Here is a 10674-nt window from a genome sequence, read left to right as displayed (position 1 = left end):
TGTATAAATTCCATACTGTCTCCCCTTTCTATCTTTGTAGACCAAGTGATCAAGATGTATGTACCTAACCACAGATCCTTTTTAAAGGATACGAATGATTTTCTATCAAAACTGCAAATGGTGTCAGATTTACCGAACAATTTCTTGTTGGTAACTTTCGATGTGGAGAGCCTCTACACCTCCATCCCACATGATGGGGGTGTAGAGGCAGTCCGCATCGAATTGAGACATGATGAGAGTTTAGATGCATCTCAAAAAATTTTTTTGATTCAATGTCTTGAGCTAATACTTCATAACAATTACTTCTTATTTCAAGATGAGTTTTTTGTACAGATCAAAGGTACAGCTATGGGGTCTAATGTGGCCCCGTCCTACGCGAACATATTTATGAACAATTTTGAAACCAATTATGTGTATGTAAATGAGTTGTTTTTGCAACATTGTAAATTATGGTTAAGATTCATCGATGACGTGTTCGCAATATGGACGGGGCCACTTTGTACCCTTAAAGATTTTCATCAACAAATTAATTTGGCGTTACCCCATATCAAATTCACACTACACGCTGATGAAAATAAAATAGCTTTTTTAGACACAACGGTATTGAATCAGGACGGGAAATTGGAAATAGAACTTTTTGTGAAACCAACTGATAAGAATACACTCCTTCATTATGAGTCTTTCCACCCTGTCTCAACAAAAAGGTCATTGCCAAAATCACAATTCCTACGGGTAAAAAGGATTGTTTCTAACAGAGCTAGACAGAGTGAACGTTTAGAGGAGATGCAGGAGAAATTTATTCAAAGGGGGTATCCGATGCCCTTATTAAAACAGCAACGGAAAGAAATTGAGGGGAACCAAAAGGGGTATGAGCATCAGGATAAACCTAACAAAAATAAAACTAAGAGGGTTCCATTTATCTCTAAGTACACATCTTTAAGCAAAGATGTGGCTAAAATTATCAATAGACACTGGAGTGTGCTTAAGGAGGGAATACCGTCTGTGGAATCCTTTCAAACTTTACCCCTTATGTCATATAAGAAAAACAGGACCCTTGGTTCTATGTTGGTGAGATCGGACCTAGGGGGTAAACAATTGAGGCAAGGTGTATTACGCTCAAAAAACAATGGGACTTTCCCATGCCTTTCCTGTAACTGTTGCTCTAATTGTCAAAAGGGAGACATCGTATATCACCCGCGTAAGGGCAACCCCATCAAGATCAGGGGATATTACACTTGTACATCAACCTTCGTAGTGTATATTGTGAAATGCCCCTGCGGGTATCTATATGTAGGACAGACCACTCGCATGGTACGAGATAGAATACGGGAACACAAGTCCGCTATAAGATTAAAGAAAATAGACCAGGCGGTGGCTAGTCACTTTGTGGAAAAAGGTCATGGGGTTCAACAATTAAAGTTCCAAGTTGTGGATAGTGTGCCCAAACTCCGGCGGGGAGGGGATAGAAATAAGGAACCGTTAAAGAAAGAGGCTTGGTGGATACGGTGCCTAGAAACCATGGAACCCCATGGCCTAAATCGTGAATACTACTTACACTCTATATTTCGCTAAACATGTTTTTAATTGGATTTTATTTATGTTTTTAATATTACAGATTTTTGAACAAGAGAGTAGCAGCATAGATATGGAGAAGGAGACTCCACCGACAAAACAAAACATAGTATGTTTAAAACAAGTCTTTGTGATCTGTAGTTTGTGATGTATTTAAGGATTGAGCCACAAGATGGCGCTATACAAAGTGGTATAAAAATGTGTAACCATGTGTGAAACATTAACTTGATAAAGGGCCATGTGGCTTGAAACGTTGTTGCGCTTGTTCAGATAAAGCCATGAAGTTCCAATAAAGGCTTTTTTAACAAATCTTCAAGACTGGTGCTGTCTATTGTGATTGTGGTCATACCATTCCACATTCTCCAATCACACCTGGGGAGTAACTATTTTAATAAAAAAAAGTACCATATATATCCAAATAATTACGGATCATTACGGCCGATACATTATTCTTTATTGTACCCTCTATAACAAACCTTTAATTATAGTTAACCTATATATTCCGCCACCCTATTCTGGAACAGTTTTAGATATTATTAATAACAAACTTGCAACTTTGCCACCAGCCCCAGTATGTATATTAGGAGACTTCAACTCCATCATGGACCCCCAAATTGACCAACTTAATTAGTTACATAGTTACATAGTTAAATTGGGTTGAAAAAAGACAAAGTCCATCAAGTTCAACCCCTCCAAATGAAAACCCAGCATCCATACACACACCCCTCCCTACTTTTAATTAATTTCTATATACCCATACCTATATTAACTATAGAGCTTAGTATCACAATAGCCTTTGATATTATGTCTGTCCAAAAAATCATCCAAACCATTCTTAAAGGCATTAACTGAATCAGCCATCACAACATCACCCGGCAGTGCATTCCACAACCTCACTGTCCTGACTTTGAAGAACCCCCTACGTTGCTTCAAATGAAAGTTCTTTTCTTCTAGTCTAAAGGGGTGGCCTCTGGTACGGTGATCCACTTTATGGTTAAAAAGGTCCCCTGCTATTTGTCTATAATGTCCTCTAATGTACTTGTAAAGTGTAATCATGTCCCCTCGCAAGCGCCTTTTTTCCAGCGAAAACAACCCCAACCTTGACAGTCTACCCTCATAATTTAAGTCTTCCGTCCCTCTAACCAATTTAGTTGCACGTCTCTGCACTCTCTCCAGCTCATTTATATCCCTCTTAAGGACTGGAGTCCAAAACTGCACTGCATACTCCAGATGCATACTCCAGATGAGGCCTTACCAGGGACCTATAAAGAGGCATAATTATGTTTTCATCCCTTGAGTTAATGCCCTTTTTTATGCAAGACAGAACTTTATTTGCTTTAGTAGCCACAGAATGACACTGCCCAGAATTAGACAATGTGGTATCTACAAAGACCCCTAGATCCTTCTCATTTAAGGAAACTCCCAACACACTGCCATTTAGTGTATAACTTATATTATTTTTGCCAAAGTGCATAACCTTGCATTTATCAACATTGAACCTCATTTTCCAGTTTGCTGCCCAGTTTTCCAATTTAGACAAATCACTCTGCAAAGTGGCAGCATCCTGCTTGGAACCTATAGTTCTGCACAATTTAGTATCATCTGCAAAAATAGAAACAGTACTTTCAATGCCCACCTCCAGGTCATTAATAAACAAGTTGAAAAGCAAGGGACCTAGTACAGAGCCCTGCGGTACTCCACTAACAACACTGGTCCAATTAGAAAATGTTCCATTTACCACCACTCTTTGTAGTCTATGTTTTAGCCAGTTCTCTATCCAGGTACAAATACTATGTTCCAGGCCAACATTCCTTAATTTAACCAGTAACTTTTTGTGTGGCACTGTATCTTGTGTGTTTTAGTTACTCCCTTATAGAATTGCTTCTGCAACAGAATCTCAAAGGAGACCATGTTATGATCACTATTCCCTAAATGCTCACCCACACAAATGTTAGAGATGAGTTCAGTATTGTTAGTTATTACAAGGCCCAAAAGAGAGTTATTCCTAGTAGGTTCTTGAATGAGCTGGAATAAAAAGTTGTCATTCAGCATATTTACAAAGCTACTAGCTTTTTCTATTTTAGCAACCCAATTACCCCAGTCAATGTCTGGATAATTGAAGTCACCCATAGCAACAACTTGACCCAGCTGTGAAGCCTCTTGTATCTGCAAGAGTAGCTGGGCTTCATACTTATACGAGGTGGTTTATAGCATACACAATGATAATTCTTTTTGTTACCATTTGCCCAGTCAAAATCACTACCCAGAGTGATTCTATACCCTCACCAGTGCTAGCTATTGTTATTTCTTTAGCGCATGGCTTTAATTCAGGCTTTACATACAAGCACACTCCTCCACCCTTTTTAATCCCTCTGTCCCTCCTAAAAAGGGTTAACCATTTAAATTCACAATCCAGTCACATGTTTCATCCCACCCCCATTATATCATAATTTTTAGAGCATGCAATTAATTCTAGGTCTCCCATTTTACCTGACAAACTCCGTGAATTTGCCAGCATACAGCGGAGGTTACTACTTTTACTTTTGAAATTTACATTACTTAGTGGAGAATTATATGTTAAGTTAGTATTATTCTGTTTTCCTTGTAACAGAGGGACCTCCTTAGCTGGTAGACTGTATGCCCCCTCACTCCTCCCCCATGACCCCTTACTAACCCCACTGCCCCGTCTACCCTAGCTTCCCCATAATTCTTTATCTCACCCACCCCCCCTTGCCTAGTTTAAACACTCCTCTAACCTCTACGCCATTCTTTCCCCTAGCACCCCGGACCCCCTTCCATTGAGGTGCAAACAGTCACGACTGTATAGGTTGTACCCCAATGAAAAATCAGCCCAGTGCTCTAGGAACCCAAACCCTTCCTTCCTACACCAAGACTTGAGCCACGCATTTAGCTCCCTAAGCTCCCGCTGTTTTCCTAAACTTGCACGTGGCACGGGCAAAATTTCAGAAAAGATGACATTGGAAGACCTTTCCTTGATCTTAGAGCCTAGATCCCTGAAATCACTCTTAAAGGTCTTCCATCTACCATTTATTTTGTCATTAGTACCGATATGCACTAAGACAGCTGGGTCATGCCCAGCCCCACCCAATAATTTGTCTATCCGTTCAACCACATGCCGAACCCTGGCACCAGGTAGACAGCAAACTGTTCGGTTGTATTGATCCGGATGAGAAATTACCCTATCCACTTTCCTAATAATTGAGTCCCCTACAATCTGCTTAGGCCTGACTCTACTCTTCTCCCCACCACTACTAGAGAAACTGGTCTCCCAGGTGTTAGAGAGATCAGCCCCATCTAGAATTGCCAATCCAGAGTTCATACTCCCATCATCTTCACACAATCTGGCCAATTTGTTGCGATGTATAATCTCTGGATCAGACTCCATTTTCCTTTTGCCCACCTTAGATTTTCTAACTGTCACCCAGCTAGCTGCCTCAACATCCTGCTGCTGTTCTGTTCCCCCCAAACTACCTGACCCCGCTAGGTCCTGCTCAGTGAGCAAAAGACTCCTTTCAAGATTGTCAATCGACCACAGTGTTGCAATTTGTTGCTCTAGTGCTCTAACTTGAGCCTCCAAAGTGGCAATTTGCTCACAACCACCACAGAGGTAAGCATTTTGGATCTCTTGTTCCAAATCTGCATACATATGGCAGACTGTGCACTGAGTCAGACCTTCAATCTTGCTAGCACTCATTATCACAGTTACAGATCAAAACAGGAAAAAATAAAAATAATTAAATAAAATAGAAATGAATGCACAAGGTACTAATCCCACTAAATTAGCTCAATGGGCAGAGGCACTCCAATTGGTTGACACTTGGAGATGGAAACACCCAGGGCTGAGAGAATACTCCTGCCATTCCACCACACACCAATCATTCTCAAGGATTGACTTAGCACTAGTATCCTCAGATATTCTCCCATACATTGACAAAGTGCAATTTCTGCCACGCATTCTTTCTGACCATTCCCCACTTTTACTCTCCCTAAGATGGTCGACTACAACGACTTTGAGATTGTGGACTCTGTCCTCTCTGGTTGACCAATGACCTAGTACAAACGGCCAATACTGACGGTTACTCTAATTATTGGGCCCTAAATGCAAACTCAGACAAGCTATTCTCTGGGCGCCTCTAAAGTGGTTATGCGGGGTACGCTAACAGGAGCAATATCACAGGCCCGTAGACAAGCCAGAGAAACCATAGAACAGGCAGAGGCAGAAGCCTACCAAGCTGAAACTGACCACACCACTAACCCTACACCAGAGAATTACTCAATTCTACTAGAGAAACGTAATGCCTTAGAATGACATAATACACTACTGACCAAAAAAGTCCTTCTTTACCAATCACAGAGATACTTTGAACAGGGAGACAAGAACGGGTGGCTATTAGCATACTTTGCAAAGACACAATGCCCTACTACAGCTATACTGAACATAAAGTCGATAGGGGGCGACATGGTTAACGATCCCAAGCTCATAGTAGAGGAATTTGCAAACTATTATCAAGGGCTGTACAAGTCCACAGTGTCCCACTTCAGCAACACCCACCTCCCCTTCCTAGACAGCATCTCGATCCCAACCCTACATCCCTATGACAAGGACAACCTAAATCGACCTATTACAATAGAAGAAGTAAAAGAAGCCATTGCCTCCCTGCCGGCAAACAAAACACCGGGCATAGACGGTCTTCCCTCCAACTGGTACAAAGCCCTTACAGCTGGCTCCCCAGTTGCTGGCTACCCTCCACGCCTCCTTTGATCTTGGCTCCCTGCCCCCTTCATTTAGAAGTTGTGGTCCCAAAATCTGGTAAAGACCCTGACCAGTGCAGTTCATATCGGGCAATCTCCCTTATAAACACTGATGCCAAAATTCTCGCCAAAATCTTGGCCATGAGACTCCAACACTATATAATAGACCTGATCCATCCCGATCAATCGGGATTTATGCCAGGTAGAGCCACAAATATTAACATTAGGAGATTATATACTAATATTGAAACGCAACATGCCAATGTGGGGACAAGAGCAAAAGCCTCCCTAGACTCAGCTAAGGCCTTTGACTCAATAGAATGGCCCTACCTATGGGAGACCCTTCACAGGTTTAACCTGGGTGACCAATTCATTAAATGTATACAGATGTTATATTATAGACCAACTGCATGGGTCAGGGTCAACGGCATGATATCAGATCCATTCCTACTGGAAAGAGGTACGCGACAGGGATGCCCGTTATCCCCATTTCTCTTTGCCCTAGCCATAGAACCTCTAGCCATAGCCATACGCGAATCTGAACAAATTGTAGGTCTCAAAATTGGCCCACTTACTTAAAAGATCTCCCTGTACACAGATGATCTTTTGATCTACTTGGCAGACACCCAGAACTCACTGCATCACTGCTAGCAATTCAGAGTTTTCTCTGGCCTCAAAATAAACTGGGATAAATCCATCCTCTTCCTAATTGACAATCAGGACCCCCCTAACGATCTCCCCTCCAATGCTCCCCTTAAGTGGGTCCAGAAATTTAAATACCTTGACTCCACATACAAACAAATCTATCAAACTACATACAAGAGAACCTTGATCCCATAATCTCAAAACTTGAATCTGATCTACTGGGTTGGGCTAATCTCCCCTATCTTTGTGGGGGAGAATAAACCTGATCAAGATGATCTATCTACCAAAATTTCTATACCACCTCCATAATGCCCCTTTATACATCAAATCAGTATTTAAAAAAATCAACCAATTGATACTTCCCTTTATGTGGAACCGTAAGGTACCGAGAATTGCCTGGGAGAAATTGACAGCGGAGAGGGAGGATGGTTGACTCACCTTACCCAACTTCCAGTTGTATTACATAGCGGCCCAAGTGTATTACCTGCACTGGTGGTACCAAATATGGCGCTACATGCAAATATAATAGGGTCACTGGAAGGACTTAAAAATCTTCCCCATCGGAAAATCTCGGACGCAGGCAGTCTGCCATCCACCATCTCCACTCCTCATAGAGCCTGGACCCAAGTGTTGAAAATATTTAAGAAAGGACCTATTTGACTAAACCCACTACTACCATTATGGGGCAACTCCAACCTACTTCATTACCGAAACCTGGAGGACCTCCTCTACTGTCCAAGGCAGGGCATTAAATACCTGGGCGATCTTTTGCAAAACCGTACCTTAACTTCACATACTGAACTTCAAGCCAGAACCTCCCACTTTTTCGATATTTCCACACTTTTAAGGCCCAGTTTGGTACACTTTCTCCTGTCCTTGCCACAATGACAACTGAAGAGACCCTCATAGCTGAACAACCGGTTAAGTTGGTGTCCAGGTTATACAGAAATCTTCTAGCCCGTCCATTCCATACAGCTCAGGTATGGTGGAAAACTAACACTCCAGAGCTGTCCCAGGATGACTGGGACGAGGCAACAGAAACTATGTATAAAAGCTTAATAGCAATAAGGGATAGGCTGATACAATACAAGGTGTTCCATCAACTCTATACCACCCCGCTTAAACTAAAGGCGATGGGTAAGAAGGACAATGACTCCTGCCTCAGATGTGGAACTTCAGAAGACATTTTTCTACACATGATCTGGTCTTGCCCAGTAATAAATACTTACTGGTCACAAGTAATGGCCTCGTCAGCGAACACACTCGAATTCCCACATTCCCATTCCCCCATTGTGTGTCTCCTGGGTGTAGTGGAACACCTTATACCCACTGTCTGTGCAAGATTAAGGTTTAGAGCATTATTATTCTATGCTAAAAAATGTGTGATTATGCACTGGATGGTACCTACCCCTCCCACAAAGGACTTCTGGATTAACCTTGTTGATTCAACTATACCCAAAATAAAGCTTACCCATGAAGCAAGAGACACCGCAGATAAATTTCAAAAGATATGGAGTCCTTGGTGGGAAATGGGCTCTGGCGTGCAACCAAGAAATTATCATACAACCAGATAATACATATGCTTACATTGTACCCGTAATTTCTTCTGATGCTAATTTACCCTCAATCTATGCTGCACCAATTGAAAGCAAATAATTCAGGACCAGTGACAAATGTTTCAACTGTACAAATGTTTATTGATATATTACTATATTTTTTTCTTTTTTGTAATGTTTATTAAAGCAAATAAAACATAACCTTTAAAAAAAAAATATGAAGAACTATGTAAGTGCAAATATGTGAGTATAAAAATAAGTGATCTAAACTACTAAATATACAAAATGAGTATAGCACACTATTTAAGGGGTAGATCATAAGGGGTAGTGGTGTTGCCATTTTAGCTGAAGTGGCAGCACTGCTGAAGCTGAAGAAGTGCCGTTTGTGTGGGCACGAAACGCGTAGGCTGTGTTGCTGTCATTGCCACCTTTTCTCACTGTTTGCCACAATAAAGCAAATTTTTGGATGAAGAGTTAAGTGTCTCTGATGTTATTCCGGCAGAGCGCCCATGCGCTGAACTGAATTGGTGTTGTGCTGAATTGGGAACTGCGAACCTGCAGAGTTCTCGCGGGATGCCGATGGAGGGGAGACAATCTTCAATTAGACGGGAAAGGTGAGCTTCCCTTTAAAAGTTTTCCCAGTAATTTTAATATACTGATCTTATCGCAGTGGATTTGGGGGAGCAGGATTTAGTGTTAAGACACCTCCATTGTATGATGTGTATGGTCTAAAAAAATTCAACATAAAAATATATGTACAGACTGGGATATTGATTACCCGACAGCATTTAAATGGCGCATAGCAAACATACAAGCGAGGTGGCAATGAGTGCATTAGTAACAAGTGAGAATGAATCGCTACAATTTATCAATCAAGATAGATTAAAGAAAGGTAGTTTTATATTTAAAGATGAGAGTGATATTCCAGAAATGCTCCCATTCAGCAGCGATATAGAGGAACCGTGTTATAAAATATAAGATGCTGCGTAGATTAAAGATAAAAGTATTGAAGTTGTGGTGGGAGATATCAACACTGGAGAATTATATCAAAGTAAATAACCTAGAGGATTAAGGATAAAGAAGTTCCTGGCTGTGAAACTGACTTTATGAAAGAGTGGCATACAATATTATCGAAGTGTTCATTTAAATGGATGCAGACATTAGTAAGGAAATACCAGTGTGAACAGGAGAGACTGAATTTGGAAATAGCACAGATAGATTTGACACTGGGTTTGTCCAAAGAACATAAGGAATATAAGAAGTGTGACAATAGATTAAAAATGGATATAGAGACAATGGAGAAAGAGATCATGGATATGAAACATAAAATATTCTTGAGGGACAAAGCAGACTATGAACAAGATAGAGTATTCTCATGGGCAATGAAATGGAATAAACAACGGGGGAGATGGGAGCGTATGAAACCAGTACTAAAACCCTCTAAACAACACAATGCGATAAATATAAAAGGAATTCAAGCGAAACAGATGTTGATACTTTGTACCCAAGTGTTTCTTTTTTAGTAACTTCGGGGAGGGACCTGGACGTGAACCAAGACGACGAACAGGAGAGAGAGATCGTGAAAGAACGGAGACCAAGACATTGAGGAGAGGATCTAGAGGTAGAGGCAACAGGTGGAAAAAGAGAAATGGAGACCAGGAGAGGAAGAGGGAGAAATATCATAAAGAGAAAATAGAAGTTCACATGGACAAAGACTTGGTGATAAATCTGTCAACATATCCTCTGACTAATTATCAAAGATTTCTATTGAATAGGGGCCTTAACTTTTGTCGATATACACATTTTTTCACTATTTGATACTGTGACAGATCTGAATAGGCTGATTAGATTGCTAGCATTAAAAATATTTTTTCATACCACACAGGGCGGTCAATCTGAGATGGTGCGTATGGGGGAGGGTGAACAAGATTTTTTGGCCCAAGATGTATTTGAATCGATTGAACGATTAGATCCAGACGTTTATAGACAATTACATACCCCACATCCAGAGGATAATACTGATAGAATTGTACATAGGGATTTGAAAGCTAGGTCCCATTTAAATTTTATTGGACATAGTGGTCCGTTTGTTGAAAGATTCTATGACCTGATTTGAAATTACTAGCGG

This window comes from Xenopus laevis, chromosome 4L, assembly GCF_017654675.1.
Source record: "Xenopus laevis strain J_2021 chromosome 4L, Xenopus_laevis_v10.1, whole genome shotgun sequence".
NCBI classification, from domain to species: domain Eukaryota; kingdom Metazoa; phylum Chordata; class Amphibia; order Anura; family Pipidae; genus Xenopus; species Xenopus laevis.
The sequence above is the reverse complement of the archived record's forward strand: the minus strand, read 5'-3'. Positions refer to the sequence as shown.